We start from the raw sequence: 19,612 nt of genomic DNA, 5'->3' as shown, positions 1-19,612 counted from the left end.
AACCTGAACCTCCACTGGCAGATGCTAACTCAGCAACACTGAGTCCCAGCCCTCCTCCACTGTACCAACACCAGCCAGCTTTGGGTTTATTATATTTCTTTTTGGAAAAATTAGCAGCAAAAAGGGGCTCTAAGTTCTCCTCAGCACTTTCTCTTCCCCAGGTGAACACCCCCAGCTCTCCCAGCCTGTCTCCAGAGCAGAGGGGCTCCAGCCCTGGGAGCATCTCCATGGCCTCCTCTGGACTTGCTCCAGCAGCTCCATGTCCTTCTACTGTTGGACCCCAGAGCTGGAGGCAGCACTGCAGGTGGGGTCTCACCTGAGATCCCACCATTGCTGACATTTTTTCCCTCTAACTGTTGCCACACAGGTATGAAGACTGCATCCACCAAAACTATTTGGAGTTAGCCAAGGGCAGAGGAATGTCAGGACTTGTGGCACAGTTGGATACATCTGAGCACGTAGCCAGGCAGGCAGAACAGCACTGGCATCATTGGCCAGAAGCAAAAGACAATTCAAAGGTATAAAACCAATTATTAAGAATCAAGAATAAAACCAATTTTTAAAAGACCTGAAACAAAACCTGATATTCTAAAAAAAAAAAAAAAAAGAACAAAAACCTGAGACAGGACAAGTTACAATAAAAACAGCTCAGGGGAAACATGTCTTTGGAACCACATCCTGCCCATTGAGCCCTTAGAAAACATCAGGAATATTCACCTTGGTTACAAATAATTTGCAAGTTTAGAGACAAGGTTTCTTACTGTGAGCTCATCTTTTCTTCAGTGCTAAATGAGATAATTCTAAGCTCTAAAAGCTGGCAGAAAATAGGTATTAATGACTTTTCTCCTCTTTGCTTCACAAATACTCACGAAGGCGTAAAAGCAGTTTTGGAGCTGCCGTTATCTATTGTTTCCCTTGGCTGTGCACTCAGGGTTAATTAATTCCCAAATGGTGGCATCCCATAAGCACAGGCACCAAGTAGCTTGGTCACAAAGGTGCCATCTTTGTAAATTCAGTCAAAAATATAGTGGTGGGAAAAAGCCTATTCTGTTATTTTAACCTCTCTTGCGTAAGTTGCCATTTGCTGCCACCACACTTATGCAAAATGATTTCAGCTAATCAATATAATGGCTGTGTCAAGAATGAGTTGAATTTCCTGTAATGAAATTGCTGCTTTTCCAATCTCTCTGGAACGTGTGGGGTGGAAACACTGCTGATTGTGGTGAAGTCCTCACGAGGAGCTCTGACAAGGAGCCCACTTCTCGTCCTAGTGCAGCAAACACAGATTGAATGCAAATAAAAGAATAAATAAGAGCAATTTTCTGATCAAGGTAGTCTGGGGTTATGTGGTGTGATGGTGATAGTGAGCAGCTCAATGGGTTCCAAACCCCTGTATGAGCTCCAGATGCCAACAAGGACATGCTGGCCAAGATGGTTTGCTTGGTCAGGACACCTCACCTAGGATGTCATGAGTTAGTGGGACTCAGCTCCTGGCTGGGGCAAAGTGTAGAGGTAACCTCCACGTCTGGGACATGTCTCAGGACTCATTTTTCCACGGAAAAGGTGTTCAGGCATTGGAAGGGGCTGCCCAGGGAGGTGGTGGAGTCCCCATCCCTGGAGGTGTCCAAGGAACGACTGGCGGTGGCACTCAGTGGTCTGAGCTGGATGAGAAGGTGGGGATCAGGCACAGCTTGGACTCAACAGTCTGGGAGAGCTTTTCCAACAATAATGAGTCTGTGACACTGTGATGTTGCACAAGCGTCCCATCTGTGCCCTCTGTGTCACTGCTTTCCCTGCCATCAGCTACAGACTTTGCCATGAATCCATGACTGTTCCCTGATACAACAACTGCTTCCTACGGGGTTGGAGCCTGCAGCCAATCCCAGCCCCAGCCCCGTGGGGAAGGGGATCTCCGCCAGGCACAGCGACCTGCCTTCCCCTGCCCCTCTCTGCTCCCAGGGAGTCTGCACAGAGAAGGAAACACAAGGAAAAGCTCTCCTGTATTAAAAGCCACCGAAATTGATACAACAGATCTCTACATCAGGTACAGAAAGCTTTGAATTAAGGTTGAATCCATCACCCAACTGCAGCTGCATTTAATTCATTTATTCAATTTAATTCCTCCCCTAACTGCAGCTGAATTCTACTGTTTTATTCCACCTATTTCCTACAGCAGACAAAAAACAGTCCTGACCAGTAAAGACACAAAGCCAACTTGCTGGGGTGGTTTTCCTCTCACACACTCCTGCAAAGTTGACTCCTCCTATGAAGCCCCAGGAAGCACATGGCTGAGCCTGCTCCTGAGAGACTTTGGCTATTCTTAGCTGAGCGGAAGGAATAGCTCTGTCACAACATGGAATGGGGAATAAAAGAGCTAAAAAAGGAGCTGTGGATGACTTCACTCCCAGTTTGCTTAACAAGTTCATATTAATCTTGCAAAAATATTTATTTTCTTTCTTGGACTATCGATTCAAAAGAATTGAATCAATAACAAAAATAATCAAATAAAATTAAACTTAATCAACTATCTGGAATCCGGGAAAGTGATATTTCAGGGAGGAGGGATGAAATCCATAGTTACTGGATTTTGCAGACTTGACATCCCACTGCAGACAGAGGTTTGCAAATCTGGACGCACAGAGATGTTTCTGTGTGATTTCCCTGGAGAGGCAGCATCACACAATGTGAGGACAGGGGAACTTTGGGACTGCCAGATGCATCCCTCCTCCACCAGGACACCACCTCCACCCTCCCCTACTGACTGCAGCATTCCACGGGTGCATCCCAGGCTGATGTTTAATAGAATCACAGCATCCTCAAGGTTGGGAAAGACCTGTAAAACCATTAAGTCTGACCAGATTTGCTGATGTTTGTGCAAAACACAGAGCACAGACTTTCCTTGGTGTCCCCAGAAGCTGTGTCCTGCATGATCCCACACATCAGCCCTGGCACCCCCCACCCTGGCCACGACCAGAGCTGGAGATAAAACTCCTTAAAGCCTTGCTGGAGGTTGGATGTCACCCACCACATCCAGGTGCCTGCACCCAGCTCGGGGTAATGGATGTGTAGGAAACTGTGATTAACAGCGAGTTGTTCCTGTGACACCTCCAAGCAGAGCTGCAGGAGGTGCCTGGGATGCCAGTTCTCATTCCTTTATTGGTGCTCCAGCCCGGTCAATAGTTGCTGTAGCTCCAGCCATCCTTCACCAGGAGATCGTTAAACACATCTATTGATCTCCTCAAGATTTTCAACACAATCTAAATCCTTCCCTAACTAGGGCATGGATGTCTCTGGCTGCCCATGTCCCCATGCAGTGGATTTTGAAGCACAAAACCAGCTGCAGGGTTTGAGCAGAGGAGCAGAAGTGGCACCGAGCTTCTTCCAGAGACAAAGCATGGGGGAAGCAGATCACCCCTTGCTTTTGGGGCACAGAGGCTGTTGTGAACAGCCCCCTCTTGTCCCAGGCTGCTCGAGCCCTTTGCTTGTAAAGAGAAAAATTGCAATTAAAATAATCCAACCAATGTCTGGAGTCTTGAGCCACACTGACCTCAGGACCATTAGCACAGACATTTCAGAAGGCCCTGGTCTTACAATGGCACCAAGCACTGACCTCACCAATATCAAACCACAAGTGTCCCCCAGCTCTCCCTAGGACAGCTTTGGTCAAGCTCCTCCCAAGGAGGAGCTTGCAGCTCTGCTGCATGTCCTATTCCCAAATTTCCCCACATTTCATTTTCCAGTCCCAAACAATGGAGCACAAAAATTCCCTCCAACTATTAATAAACCCACTGAACTATCACCACGAGCAGCAGCTAAAAATAGGCATTGCTGAAACAGAACTGGATAGACTGAGATTAACTAAAGCTCGAGGATCCATTCCTAACTAATTCTCACCCTCATTTTGAAACAGAGGAATGAGAAAAGGGTTATTTAACATGCAGGATTCCCCAGGCAGCAGAGCTGTGGTGCTCTGTGGTTGCTCTGCAGGACATGTGCAGCCTTTGCAGGGCCCAGGGCAGCTTCAGCCCCTGGATGGGATGAGTTTGCTCGGTTGATTTGAGCCATGGACAACACACCAGGCCTGCAATTCTTCATCCTCTGACAGCTCTCAGTTCCTGTTAAGGTGACTGAAAGGGTTTTTACCCTTTGCCTGATGAGGTCAAATTGAACTGCTGAACTCTTCACTACCAGTGCAGGTTGGGCTCTTCTAAGATTTCCCACCTCTACTTTCTATAGCACAATTAATGCCTTGGACAACTCCTGAGCATGATATGCAGATTGAAAAAAGAGACACTGGAAAGAAAAATCACATCCATGACAGCACAAGGCTGATCATAGAATTATAGAACAGAATCACAGAATTGTTTAGGTTGGAAAACATCTCCAAGATCATCGAGTCCAACCTGTGACCTATCCCCACCTTGTCAACTAGACCAGAGCACTAGTCCATTCATTCCTTGGATGATTCCTAAGGACATCCCTGCTGGGAGCTAGGCACTGCTGCCCACCCTGCCTGGACTTTCCACTCTCAGCAGAGAGTAATATGTGCACCAGCACATGTGACTGAGCTCTTGTCTGGAGAATCTTTGCCCTTTGATTTCTGACTTGGAGGCTCCTTGTGGAGCTCACATTCCCTCAGCAGGTTTTGGATAATCTGCTCCAAGGGAAGCAGCTGCACGTGAGCAGCAGTGTAGGAGCAAGTGGTGATTGGCTCTGCCCTGAACCTCTGACCACCTTAGACAGAGAAATTGTTAGTCTAACATGAATAATTAACAGAGAAGTGATTAAAGGAAAAGTAATGCTCATGGAAAACAACAGAAAAAAAGACCCCAGCTGGGCCCAGTAAGGATAAACATCTCAAAGACATTGAGACAATGGACAGACAGGAAAAGAGGTTTAGTAATTCCCACCTTGCAAATTTTCCAGCAAACAATACAAAAAGCTTCTCATGAGAACAGAGGAGGACAGAGAGACTCAACACCAGAGACTTCCTCAGCTTAACAGCTCTGTGAGATGAGTTAGAGATGCACCTAACCCAAGAACCCCCCCATTCCCCAACCCACTCCCCCCTTCCTTTACAAGAGACACAAACCAGTTACAGAAAAATCAGTTACAGAAGTCTGCAGCCAAAAGTTGAAATAAACCCAAACCAAATATTGGGGATAATAAAAAATCCTCCCTTAACTTTTCCTACCTCCTCATACATCACATGTACCCTCTCACGTTGGTGACAGCTCTGCTCAAAACAGCCACTTCTCAAGGAGCAAAAATAGGCCACACTTGAAAATGTCTTAGTTAATAGCAATTTAAACATGATCTTGCTCCTGGTGCAAATGCAATTAAATACTGTCAAAAATATGTTAACTGGTGGTGAGCGACTCTGGGGAAGAGCTCACATTTCCAAACATAACCTATTTTCTGAGTCTAGACACGCCAGATGTGGCCTTTGGTTCCTCATTGAGTTATTTTATGCTGTTCAGACATTGCGATGATGTATTATAGCATCTGTGACAAGCTCCAATAGATGAGCTCAGTGAAATTCCTGGACTCTCCACATGATTTATAAATATTAGCAAGGGTCTGTTAAGTGATTTACTCTCATCCAACCTGCCACTCACAGCTGATCTCTGCATCCCCAATGATCTGTTTTCCAGGGAAAAGGCTGCTCTCTCCATCCTGTGGATTGGCCCTGCAGCACAGAATCATAGAATATCCTAAGCTGGAAGGGATCCACAAGGATCATCAAAGTCCAACTCCAGCATCCCCCAGTACAAAAGAAATAAAACGAAAAGTAACATTCTGGGTATGCAAGACTCTGGAATTTATTTGTGTGGAAATGTGAGTGAGAAAGAGTAAAGGACAATGTGATACCATCATCAAACAGAGATGAGTTTGAATATTCCAAATGCTATTCCTCAAATACTCAAATTAGAGACCAGAACTGCCTTGAAAGGACAGTAAGTTTGACAAAGTCCCAGCTCAAAGATGTTTAATTAAGTTGGGTAGGAAAAACTTGTGCCAGGTTCTTTGTGCTTTGCTGATTTGGGGACTTTTGTTTTCCACACCCTGTCCAGCACAGGCATCCATCCCCTGCAGCCTCCCCCGGTCCAACCCCAGCCCCACCTCAGGCAGGTGTTGCTCTGAGAAGACATTTACACTCTGCCCAGCACAGAAGTGTGTCCCTCTCTCAGAGATATGAAAGATCCAGAAATAGATTTGATCGAAAAAAAATAATCCCCCACAAGCTTGGGAAGCAGTAATGACTCACACGGCTCCAAGCTCCACATGACCCACAGATGGGCACCATAGGGACTGCCAACAACTCTCCTGTCAGGGAGTTGCAGAGCATGAGAAAGTGCCACTGAGCCTCCTTTTCTCCAGGCTGAGCCCCTCCGGCTCCCTCAGCCACTCCTGGTGCTCCAGACCCTTCCCCAGCTCTGTTCCCCTCTCTGGACACGCTCCAGCCCCTCAATGTCTTCCGTGTCCTGAGGGGCCCAGAACCGCCCCCACGACTGGTAGTGCCCCAGTAGTGCCCAGCACAGGGAATGGGCACTGCCCTGGGCCTGTGGCCACACCATGGCTGATCCAGGCCAGGACACCCTTGGCTCTCTCACCACCTGAACATGATGCTACACCTCACTTTCGTGCACCTCTGACATCAACACAAGTTTATATTTTCTCAACAGTTGCAATAATTGGCAATTATATACTCGACTGCCCTTCCAGGCCTCCATTAGCAGTGGTTCATGTGGTTCTGGAGGGGGCAGGAGCCACATCCCTCCTGCAAACAGGACACACAAATAGCCCTGTGGCTCTGCCTTGCTGTGCTGCAGCTCCTTCATGTCTGACGATCCTCCCCAATACCATCAATAAATTATTCCTAATGAGAAATTATTTAATAGACTGAGCAGAATTTATGAGTGTCAACTGCTGGAGATAAAAACCAGGCCTGGTAAATCTGAGCCCAGATCCTGCCAAGAGCTCCTGGAAGGCTGTGGCTGCCCGGGCCCCTTGTTCCAACAGCACACTTCAAATTTGAGACAACACCTGAGCTCATAAACAGCTGCAAGAACCTCCTCATAATTTGGGCACTACAGACCAAAGTATTGACTTGTCTGCAGTACTTACACCTGTTTACAGAAATCTTCTACACAAAATTAATTGCAAGCAGAGGCCTCCAGCACTCCCCTCAGGGGCAGGGCCTGAGCTCAGGCTTCAATCAGGACCACAATACCTTCAGAGGCAAAAAATATTCTGTCTTCATTTGCTTCAAAGGTTTGTGAGGAAAACTGGAGATGTGTTATAGGATTATTCCCTTTAGAAATCATTTTCCTAGAAAACACCAAAAATAGAATTAAAATGTGTTCCTTGCATTCAAAGGAAAGAAGGACAAACATTCCTAATGGAAGGTTTCCATTCCTTTCTACCATTTTGACTAAGGCAGGCCAAAATTTTGAGGGAAAACTAATTTTTTTTTTAAAAAAGCAAATCTTTCACATGATTGCTGTTGCACAGGGCTTATCCTGAAACATGACCTTATCCAGGGAGTTCAGTGACCTTGGGGCAGCCCCAGGAATGCTCCCACTGTACTGTGTTCCCGCAGCGCCTCACACAGTTTAGAAGTTACACAAACCCCAGAAAGAATCAAGTAAAAACCCTTCCGTTTTATTTTTCAGAGTGGAATAAGCAGATAGATCCTGCCCAGATAAACTTATATTTAATTACAGCTGTAGAAAATCATAAGTGAACCAGGATCCAGCTCAAGGCCTTAACACGACTCTCCCACTTTGGACACAGCAGGTTGGGACCTCATTTTCCTCTTTCTGTGATTACAAATAAATCCCCTTTTAAAAGACTGCTGGATCTGGTTTTGTTCTTCCTTTTTAATCATCCTTTTAATCTCCCCAAGTACCTTGGAGCCTCTTTGGTGCAGAGCTGGTGATAGAGGAGGACGCCACAAAAGCTGCGGCAGCAGCTCAGCTTAAGGCATGGAGGGACTCTCAGCCTCTCTGCAAATCTGGGTCCTTGATAAAGAGCAGATTTATCTGCATCTGGATAAAGGACAGACTCCCTGGATACAAATAATGCTTCCTCCACTTTTCCCCTGAATTTCCACTCAGGAGCTCTAAGTACAGCACAACTCAGCTGCCAGGGGTGAGCTCCAGGAACACAAGGGATGGGGTGAGCAGGGTTCCCGCCCTAAGCAGTCTCCTGGGGGTACACAAGGCTCCCACACACCCACTGCCCATGAATTTGGTACCCCAGTCAAAGTCTAAACCCAGCTGACCAGCATTTCCACCTCCATCTGCCGCAGGAGCCTGGTACCAGCCCAGCACCATCCTGAGAGCTCAAGGTGAAGGACACAAGCAAACAGCACCAGTCATCCTTAGAGCTAAGCAAGAAAAAGGTGTGGGATGAAGACAAGAAAATAGCACCACAGTCATAGAGTGTAAACAAAAATATTTCTTGTCCCTCAAAAAAAGTCTTTTTAGAGCTAAGACTGAAATATTTCTATTTGTTTTTCCATGCCTGTTCTGCAACAAGAAGGTTCCAAAAGGCAGGATCAGATCCACTCGTTTTTCCTGCTGGGTGCCCATGGTGAATCTGCTGAGGATAATCCAAGCAGGAGAGCAGCCAGGGCCAATTCTGAGCTGCAAAACACTACCAGGAGCTGGAAGGGAGAGACATCAACCCAACGGGATAAAAACTCATCCCACCGCTGTCCCTTGCAGTGGCACAGGGCACACATGGCTCTGCATCCCACTGAGCCAACTGCTGCAAGGACAATGTTACAGGGGTTGCTCAAGGAAGGAAATTTCCCCAAAATTTTCCAAATTCTCCAGCAAAACCCACATGCTCTCCCTCCACCACCTTGAAGGGAAGGTGGTGCTTCCTGCATGGACCTGCTGTGGAAAAAGGACCAGGAGTGGGTAATTACTGCCAGTGAGACAGAACCCCACATCCTTTTTATCTTATAAACCTGGAGGGGAAATGAAAGCCTGAGGATAGCTGGAAGAAACTGAAAATCCAGGTGATGCTTCCCTTCAGCCCAAAGCTACAATCAAATGCTCTCCCTTGGGATTAAAACCCATGCCTGGTGTTCCAGGGATTCACCACACAGGCAGCTCCGAGATGCTTTGCAGACTGAGCACCATCTCTGAAGGCAATGATCAAGCAATTTCTGCTTATTATCTGCTGCCTTGAAAAACCAGCTGTCAGGATTCAGTTGTGACACAAGGACTGTTATGCTGAGGGCAGACAGAGAACAGGGAGCAGTTTGGAGATCTGGAAAGCATTGGAATGAGGCACATGTTGGAGAGCACCTTCTCCAGCTGCCATGTGCAGACATGGGGTTTCTATGGAGCACTAGAAATGCTGCAGAGATGACACTGCTTGATAGAGGGGAAGAGGAAAAACTCATTCTGAGATCAGTGGCTGGCTGTGTGTGAAAACCCAAGAAGTTTAGCTCCACAGCTTTTTGTTCCAAGGAAAGCCACTGAAAGAGCTGGGAAAGCACCTTGTGGTTCCAAACAGGTTTTACAGGCATCTCATCTGGAGTCTCTTGTGTCCAGACTTAATAGCAAAACATGAGATGAAATTCAATGTAGATAAATATAAAATAACAGAGGTGGAAGAAAGATCCTGAAAAAGAGCTGGAGTTGAAGCCTGGGAAGGACAAGGGATGGAAGGAGCAGCTCTGCAAGGGGGGAAACTGCAGATACAAAAACACGTGTGCCCTGACTTCAATATGTATCACCACTTAGAAAACATAAACACCACCTTTAGCTTCTCTTCTTACCAGCTTTTCATCTTGGCAAGCACAAGACCAGCTTTGACACGTTAGTTGAGGATTTTCACCTTTATTTGTCTAAGGCCCCTCTTACTTTCCCACAACAAACTGCATGCCCAGCTTGCTCCAAAGATGGGAAAAGGGCATTTTTTTGGTTTTGGTTGTTTTTTCTTTTTTAAGCAATCATCAGCCCTGTACCTGCCCAACAGCCCTTTGGCTGCCTTACTGTAAGAAAACATTAATGGACAGACAGAGAGAAATGGAATTTTATTTGAGCTGGAAGAAAAAGAAATAAGATAACAAGGTTAGAAAGGCTCGCACAATAGTGGATATATGTGCAAAACCACAATCTGACAATTCAGGGCTTTGTAGCAAATCCTATTCTTTACAAAGGGAGGAAGATGCTTCCAACTCACCCTCTTTTCACTTAATAAACGGTCTCATGCATGACCTGTATTTAACTTTGGAGAGATCTGTCAGGCAGAACCACAAAACAAGGCTGGGACATGGAACAAGACCAGGCAGGAGCTGCCAGACTGAAACATGAAGCATTTGTCCCACAAGGATTCAGTTTTCTGGGACAAATTCAGCATTTAATTGCTTTTAGTGAAAAGTAATTACACCTGAGAAGTTTTTTTTCTTCTATTCTTTCTCCCTTCCTGAGGCTGCTGTGAGCCCACTGCAGTTTATTCCCAAGACTGTGTAACACAGACAGGAATTTCAGGGATTTTGGGAGGGATGATCTCACCAACCCAGCAATGGGTCAGACCTGCCTCAGGGATGTGCCCAAAGTCACTTTCTCCTTTTCCAGGACTCAAAGTCTGTTTTTAAAAGGGAATAATTTTATCCTAAATCCCTGATTGCCTTTTATGAAGATCCTACACATATTTTCCAGCAAGCCCAGGCAAAACGAGGACTCTCTCATCACGGGGCTCTGTGATGAGCTGGGGGAGTTCTTCCAGCATGAATTCAGGTCCAAATCTTCATGCTCAGATAAGTGTCTGAGCACCCAAATGCTGGGGCTGCAAATTAAACACCACATGATGGAACAGCAGCTACAAATGGGGCTGAAGGGGACAAAAGCTGTGGGATGATAGATCAAGAGGTACTGGTTCCTTTTGTCCAGCTTCCAGAGGCTAATGCTATATAAAAGGCACTTAATTACCCACTATACTCATCATCTTCAGGGTTTCTTAGGCACCTGCTCTCTGCAGATGGAGATGTGAGGAAGAATAACTGTCTGACTAACTTCACTCAAAATATTTTGGAAAATGGACCACAGCATTCATGGAATCCTGGACATGTCCCAGCAGCAGCCACCACTCCCCCTCTGGCATCACACCCAGAGCATGGTGTGATACAGAATGTGCTGACAAAGACAGAGTGGCCTCGTCACTTCAGATTAAAAAAGTCATCAGATCCTCTTAGGAAGGAATGGAGAAAGGCTCATTTTAATTAGTCCTTGCTTTGCTACTGTTGACCTAAACACTGCTACTGCTGCTTTCTAGAGATATTTTTATTGAATTCCAACTCCAGTTACAGTATAACCCAGTTTTAGTGTTGTAGAGCAATATCCCTGTGGCTGATACCCTCCTGCATCCAACACCCTCCAGGAGAAGCATAAGCCGTGCTTTGCTGCAGGTCTGAGCACTCTCTAAGCAGAGCAGGGTTTGTGTTTTGGGCCAGATGAGCATCTCCTGTCCACCACAGTGCAGGGGGACCTCTAGTCCTAAGGGCAGCCCACAAAGTATCTAGAGAGAAAGAGAATTTAGTAGTGATAGGACAAGGGAGAATGGTTTTAAATTGGCAAACCAGACTTGTTGTAAGGTCTTTTTATCATAGAATCCTGGAATGGTTTGGGTTGGAAAGGACCTCAAAGCCCATCTCATTTCACCCTCACAGGAAAGGATTCCTTCCCAGTATCCCTCTGGCAGTGGGAAGCCATTTCCCCTTGTTCTGTCACTCCAGGCCCTTGTCCCAAGTTTGGCACCAGTCACTACAGAAATAGCAAAGGAGACTGTTCAAAACTGGGGGGGGGGAATAAAATCAGAATTTTCTCTAAACACCATTTACCTGTGATATTCTGGAGCCAAGCAATCTAAGTTTTTCTCCAAACAGCCCAAAGCTCCTGTGGGGCAGCTGGGGCAGGGGCACTCTACAAACTAGGAAGGAAGTGAGTTTTTCCCCCTTTTTTATTTCATCCTGATTAAAATGATCATTCTCCCCTATGGCAACACATTGCAGCATGTGCTAATTCAGATAATTTTTAAGGAGGTTTTCAGGAGTCAATTTGGGCAGTTAACTGATAAAAACCAGGCTCCAGTTCTCCTCTTGGACACACACATGTACTTGCTTCCCAGGGATCTGGATCACTCCTTTCCACAAGGCAAAATCTGCCACTTTTAGCTCCATAGAAACAAATATGGGTTTAAGCTTTGACCTTGCTCACTGTGAAAAAACTCCCTGGGGGCTGCACTTGCTGCCTGAGGCTGTTATTCCTGATTGACACTGCTCTGCAACCACAAATAGCTCCAGGACCTGGATCTGCACAGTGAACTCCATGCTGGGGCTTCCCTACATTTGCAACAAAATTGTCACTTGCTCCGGCTCCTATCAGGGATGTGGCTGGTGAAGAGGTGGAAGTGTGATGAGATATCTTCATTTTTCATGGCCAGGTTCAAACAGAGAGAGAGCTGCTAGAAAAACTTGCTCTGCCTTTCAAAGCAGTGGGATGGGATGTAGAAATCACGGGATGAATAATTCCAGGACCCCGAGATGTCACCTTTACCACTACTCTGCTCTGGCTTCAGTTTGAAGGTCATGGTATTTCTGGATGTAAACTGGGTTTTTTTACACTTAGAGGCAGGGGCTCCATCTGCTGTGTCCCCCCACCCACATGGGGACCAGGACCCTGGAGGGGGGGGGGAGGTCACCTCTGCTCCATCCCCCCCTATGGCACAGAGGGTGATGATTGCACAGGGGAGTGGGGAGAATTCAAACACCTTTACATGTGGATCTGCTGCTGGCTTGGGCCCTGCTGCAGGTTGGGCTCTGAACCATGGGGACAGCCCAGGACATCCTCCCATGTGGATTTACATCCCAACACCCAGCAGGAGCCTGCAATCCAAGCATCCCTTCCAGCAGCCAGGTCCACCATCACTCATTCCAAGGATATTTCCAAGTGCAACCCCATTGATACCTTCCAAAAAAATGACACCTCCTGGTCCCCTGGGCCAGGGCCAGCCACCCCTCCCCATCATTCCACACATCCCTCTGCCCTCATGGATACTGTGAATGAGGTTCACATGGTTCAGATGGATCCCAGCTCTATTGCCATGCACTGCATTCCAACCAAAGTATCAAAAGAGAATAAAATCCAGACCCCTTTAAAGGCAAAATTCTGAAGTTCTCTACAGGAGAGTTTTCAAAGTGAAGCAGCTTCCTTTTAAATTCTTTTTGTATGGAAGATTTTGTAAAGATTTTTTTTTTGCCATGTTGAAACAAAATGTCCCAGATTTCCTCCTTTTGGGAAGTGCTAGAAAAAAACTGAGATGTGCAAACCACAGGCCCTGGCTGAAGGAGCTGTGATCTCTTCTGGCCAGGAGGCTACAGGAAAGCTGCTGAGAGAGCAGACATGGACCGTTCAGTGCTGGAGTTGATGCCAGGAAAGGAACCCTGAGGAACCCTCTATGTTCCACCTTAAGAAGCACATTCCACCCCCTCTTTAATATTGCCAAGTGTGTGCCCACCGCAGGGACACATTCGGGGTATAACTGAGGTATAATTCTGTCTTTGTGCCACTTCTCCACTCCAAAAAAAAGCCCAGCACCACGCTGGGGAAAGTTACATCCACTTTTCTTATAGACAGCCTGAACAAACCATCCCCTCGTCCAAGGCACCAGCACAGGGCAGACCTTTATTCCCAGCCCAGCAGCTGGAAAATGGGAAGAATCAGTTAACCTGAAGAAAAGGCAGTGCTGCCTGCAAACCCTGCCCACCAAACACCTGGAGCTGGTGCCAGACTGGGAATGCAAAGGGTCCTCGCCAAACACAACATGAGCCTGGCACTAATTATTGCACTCCTTGCTTAAATCATCAGCTTTGCTTATTTGGCTTCCCGTGAAAAAATGTTATTTTCATAGGAACTGAAAGTAGCTCAGTACATTCCATATGTAACTCCAAGCAGGATGAGTGAGGGTCTGGGGAGGGGGCCAAGAAAGGCACGGACAGCTCCTTCTGTCCAGCCAGCAGTGTTCTCCAGCAGGTCATAAACATTGCTAACTAAAATATTTATAATTGTCTCTGAAAGGTTAAAAACATCAGAGCATGAAATTTGGACTTTTCTTGAATAAACTGTACTTTTCTCCCTGGTCTGTCTCCATAGCTACAGGGACTTGCTGGGCTGCCTCTGCCAGCTAATTGATTTTCAGGAATGATTAATAAAGAACAACAGAGTTTCCCTCTTTGGCAGGGCAGTTCCTCACAGCAGCCTTTTCCTTTCTTCCTGGTCTCTAGAGGCAAATCCAAGCTATGCCATAAATCCCACCCCCTGTACACCCGAAGTCCAGCCCAGCTTGCAGTGACAAAATGGATGAGCATCCTTAACGCAGGATGGCCACTGCATTTGATAAGGGAATTATGGCTCCTATAAGAAAAGATTGGATCCATGCCATGCACTCTTCCCATTAATCTGACACACTTGCCTTGCCCTGGTTTCACTTGCATTCCTGGAAAGCAGATACCTGGGTGGCAAAGCAGCTCTGAGAGAAAATTATTGTTGTCTGGTTCCTCGCCAGGAGACTGGAGCCAGGCAGGGGTAGGGGAAAAATGCACCCTTATCCTGCCATCCACCCCTAATCCTGCACTGGGGCACCTGCACATAGATTCTTGGGAGCTGCCCTTTCCAGCCACCTGTTACCCAGAAGGAGGAAGTATTTCCAAATCCCAATATTTTGTAGCTCCTTCCCTTGACCCTGCACTGGGATGTTGGACAACACTCCCCACATCCTCAGTTTATCTGGCAGTTTTCTCCTACTCCAGGTTATGGGGTTGGAGACAAATTTAACCTGGATTTCAGCACCAAGATCCTGTACATCTCACTAAGAAATGCAGAGAAAAATTTGGATGAAAATTCTATTGATGACTGAGCCCTTCATGCAAAATTTAAAGTGTTCATGAATAGCTCTGAGAAAGAGTAATTCCTGGCATTGCAACTGCACGTGCTGTCGCTTCATCTTTGCCCAGAGCTCCCACTGTAACCGTGTCTGCTTTGTGCCAACACTGCAAACACACACCACACCGAGTTTAAAAGGGGGAAAATTAGGTTTTCTGCACCAAAAACGTCTCTGGAGTAACTGGAGAAACAGTTATGTCCTTCTGGGTTCAACAGACAGATCCCAACTCTATGCCCTCATTCCCTTTCCATGGACCACCGTTGCTGGTGAATTCACTGGCAGAGAAGGTCACAAACCCAGTGTTTAGAGCATTGATCCTGCAAAAGAATTTGGCTTCCTACACCCCACCCCCCCAAGTATCCCTGTGAGAATTACATTTAGGCAATTATTTATGGTCCTGGAATTAGTGTCATCAGTGCTTTTCACATGCTTCATACAAAGCATATAAAGATACGTATGGAGAGAGAAAATAAATATATAATAAAGTATATAAGATATATACTTAAAAGTCTCATAGTACCCCAGTGACAGCAGAAGGACCTCAGAGTAAAGAGCAATGCCAGGCAAGAGCCCACTGGTATTGAAGGGGCAGCAGGACAGCACAGCTCACACACACAGCCTGGATCTCTGCAGGACACCCCTGGGAGGATCCTGAAAGTTACCATATGCCCAAATTTGCTTTTCTTTTTTATCCTCAAGCCCTGAGCAAATCTCAGCCTTGGGCTCTTCGGTTCAGCTTGGCTTGTTCAAGCCGACTTCCACCAAGTATGGGCTCAGGCTCAACCCCAGCCAGAGGATTTGCAACACAAGATCCACCTGGGATGCACTGGGGAGCAGCTGGACCCCATTCCTGCTGGGAGTGGGAGTCCTGTGACCTCCCCCCAGCTCCCCTGGGGACCAGCTCAGGAGGGGTTTTGGCATCTCCCAGGGATGCAGACACTGCTCTGTGTTGTAAGAGTGATCCTAGAGCTGGAGGATTCCTGACTTGGGCTCATTCTCCAAAACTGCCCATATTTACTATTCCCTCTCTAACCACTTCTGGCTAAACATGGAAGAGGCAGACACAGCTCATCCCTCTTCCAAGGGCACAGGGAAGAACCCAGGCAATACCAACAGTGCTATAAGGGAGCATCTCACTCCGACCTACCCATGTGCTGCTCAACAAACAGCACATTTCCACCTCATTCATCACACCCTGGTGTGACTCTGCTTCATTTATTGACAAATTCTTCATTTACAACAAGAATTCTATGGAGAACAAGGCGATCCAAGGCATTTGTACACAGCCAGGTGAAAGCCCACATGGCCATGACTCACTAGAACATTGTTTGTTAAAGCAAGTGAAAATATAACGGTACCTTTGGTTTGCTTTCCACATTGCTTTGGTGTTACTGGGTAATGTGAATTCAGATCAATCAGAATAAAAGATGAAGGAGCTCTGCCTCCGTGTATTGTGCCTCAGCCAAGAAAGCAGCTCACCAGGGAAGGAGAAACGGAGCATTATTTATGACACATCCTCAGCACTCCTTCAGTGGTTAAATAATTAGGGAGAGAAATTAAGAATTACTCCAAACAAGCTGAATTTTTAAGCACTTCCCCCCTCCCCTATCTATGCTGGCTGAGAGGACTTTTTGATCATGTATTTTTTTAAAAAGCTGGCAAAATTAAATGTGGCAGCACAATAAATATATACTTTTGCAATAGTGTTAGAAACAAACCACATATGGCCTGGTTTGGGATGAGCAGTAGTTGGAGCTGTTGGAAATGAGCTGGTACCTCAACACAACTGGGAAGCAGAATAATTTTCTTAATATCTTTTGGTACTTTAATATTCCCCACGATTTTTCAACTACACCTTATAAATACCAGCAATGCCAAAATTATGGAGTATCTCACAGTGAGGAACAAATTTCCTGAAAAAACTGAGCATTTCTGGATAAAATAGCTGATTTCCAACAGTCATTAGTGAGAAAGGGTCCCATGGGGAGGCTTCTGGGCTTCCAGGGTGTGTAGAGTTTGCAAATTATTAAGAAACAATGAATTACTTATAAGGAACTTCTGAAGGGCTGGATTGTGACAGAGCATTCCCAGAGCACATCCCATCCCCTAATCCCTGCTGCTGCTTACACGTTAAATGTACAAATTGACACTTTCATCACTTTTTCCTAAAAAAAGACCTTCTGGACCTCCTCCAAAATTTTTTTTTTGCAGTTGGGCAACTTTTTTTCCAAATATTTTTATACATAACTCTATCTGTGAACTGCAAAAGCAACTCCAAAAGGAATACGATGTCCTTCCCAGACCTCCCAGTCACAGCCATTCTTCTCAGGACGGAGAATTTGATTTACTTCTTTAAAATCTCAAGTGTGTCCCAATGCCTTTTCACATCCAAAATGCCATCTCAGGCCGAGAAACAATTGAAGTGAAGTCAGAATAATAAGCAGTTTTCCCAGGGCATGTCTGGAGCTCCCCAGGCCCTGGCAGCAGGAGCTCTGAGCTTGTCCCACGCTCTCCCTCTCACAGTCAGGGTGTCTATTTGCAGCTCAGCCTCACAAACACACCTCAAACACAGGCTGTCAGCCTGACTTACAGAAAACCTGTCAAACAACAAAAAACATGCAAGTGATGCCACCAAGGAGCCGAGTGAGTGACGGGCAGCAGTGGGTGGCACAGACCACGCTGCTGCAGGAGGGGCAGCACTGCTGAGCAACAGGCAAAGGTATGTTCTTGATAAAACCCTGGAACCTGCTATTTTCCATGCAAATCAACAAGTCTGAGGAAGCCTCATTGCTATTTCATGGAAGATAAATACAGCTAATCACAGTCCTCTGATTTATTCGGGTCCCAAACATTCCTCCACACAAACTCAATGTCTAGAACAGCATCGTTACTACAAGGTAAACCTCTATTTATGATGCAATGGCATCTACTCTGAAATAGCTTTAAATTAAGGGGTTGGCATGGCAACAGCAGCTCCCACACTGCTGTGTCTGCCTCGTGCTGCCATTTTGCTCAGGATCCCTGGTGGCTTTGGTATTAAACGCCTACAGGAGCTCATTTGGACTAACGAAGCCGGTTCTGGCTGGAGCACCAAACAAACAGCTGAAGCCTGGGCTGGACTGGGTACTTCTTGTTACCCAGCTGCTCTGGAAATTTAAAACACCTTCCTGGATTCAGGTTACTTTTGGTAGTCCCAGCTCCTCGATGCACTGCCAAAGCCCACCAAGGACCAGATCCTGGAGATCACCTCATTCAACAAGTATCATCCCTTTCTGTTTCCACGTTGTCACAGCTCTCACTGTGCTGTCCAAGGTTGTTCCCTCAAGATCCAAGGAGCAATTCCATCCCACAGATGATGTATCCCACCACTTTGCTCATCCTCGTGCGGGGGCTGATCTCACCATGTCTGAACAGCAGCATCACAGTGTCTACAGCAAGTGGTTTCTTGTGTTTAGTACTTCAGATTTAAAATACAGAAGCCTTCATAGACTTCTCCAGATTTACACCCCTTCCTGCCAAAGGGAAGTGCAATTTCTTCTCAAAATGCCAAGCCATCTGACAACAAGGAGACAAACGGCCACTGTACACCAGTGAGGACACCAGCCCACCACACATAACAGCACTGTGTCCCTGCTGGATGTCACCTCCCAGACTCCCAGGTCCAGAGGGCAGGACAGCTCCAAGTGCCCCCCCAGCAAGCCAAGGTGGGGAAAAGCTGCCCACAGTTAATTCTACTGAGTACCACCACAGCAAGGACCCCCACACCACCATTCCTCCTGACTCTGTTTTTCCAGCATAGGATCTCAGAGTGGTTTGGGTTGAGAGGGATCTTAAAGACCCTCTCATTCCATGCACCTTCCACTAGAGCAGGTTGCTCCAAGTGCTGATCAGCCAACTCAGGAGCCATCAGACATGCCAGCTGTATTCCATACAAATGCTGCACAGGTAAATTTTAACTGACTTATTTTCAAGGAGAAAACTTCAGCAGTAAAACTACATCAGCTGTGAAAAGTTGGCTGGAATTCTGGAAGCTGCAGGAAAGCCAGAGCAGACACAAAACGTAAATGAGATGCCTTCAAATGTACCAACATGACTGAGAAATAGAAAGGCAATGATTACATGGTTAATTAGGAAATTAAAAGCCTCATTTAAAAATAGTGCCATCTTGGAAGGAAAGGAATTAGGGAAGATATATTCTGTACAGCAAAAAACTGAATTGCAGCAAAGATTCTACTTACAGCAAGGAAATGGCCAAATCCATTTTCCAGAGCCATTGTACTACTCAGGGCTTGACAGCTCCTCAAGGCATCACACAAGCAGAAGTTCAGCTTCACACTTCATTCTTAAATTTAGCTCCTTTCCCAACCCTGTGTGTGGCACAGCTCTTCCCAGAGCCACCCTCACTCCAGCTCTTTGTTTCTGTGCCATCGCCCATTGTGTGTGTTTCAAAGATTACAGAACCCCAGAATCCTTAAGGTTGGAAAAGCCCTCCCAGCCCATCGAGTCCAGCCTGTGGCTGATCCCCACCTTATCACCCAGCCCAGAGCACTGAGTGCCACGCCCAGTCATTCCTTGGACACCTCCAGGGATGGGGACTCCACCACCTCCCTGGGCAGTCCCTTCCAGTGCCTGACCACCCTTTTCAGGA

General features: G+C 46.5%; 1 protein-coding gene across 3 annotated transcripts in view; it reads right to left on the bottom strand.

The window, feature by feature from the left end:
• LRRC7 (leucine rich repeat containing 7) overlaps positions 1 to 19,612 on the bottom strand; it is a 208,364-nt gene that overhangs the window by 160,738 nt on the left and 28,014 nt on the right. The window contains exon 1 of one of the 3 annotated variants that reach the window (XM_017805639.1): positions 5,619 to 5,669. The exons of the other annotated variants lie outside the window; for them this stretch is intronic. The gene's annotated coding sequence lies outside the window, so the exon portion shown is untranslated. Of the gene's footprint in view, positions 1 to 5,618; positions 5,670 to 19,612 lie in introns of those variants that run through there. 3 annotated transcript variants of the gene reach the window in all.

Source organism: Lepidothrix coronata, unplaced genomic scaffold (genome assembly GCF_001604755.1).
Source record: "Lepidothrix coronata isolate B3197 unplaced genomic scaffold, Lepidothrix_coronata-1.0 Scaffold12, whole genome shotgun sequence".
NCBI lineage: Eukaryota > Metazoa > Chordata > Aves > Passeriformes > Pipridae > Lepidothrix > Lepidothrix coronata.
Note: the sequence above shows the minus strand (reverse complement) of the source record. Positions and strands in the feature narration are given on the sequence as shown.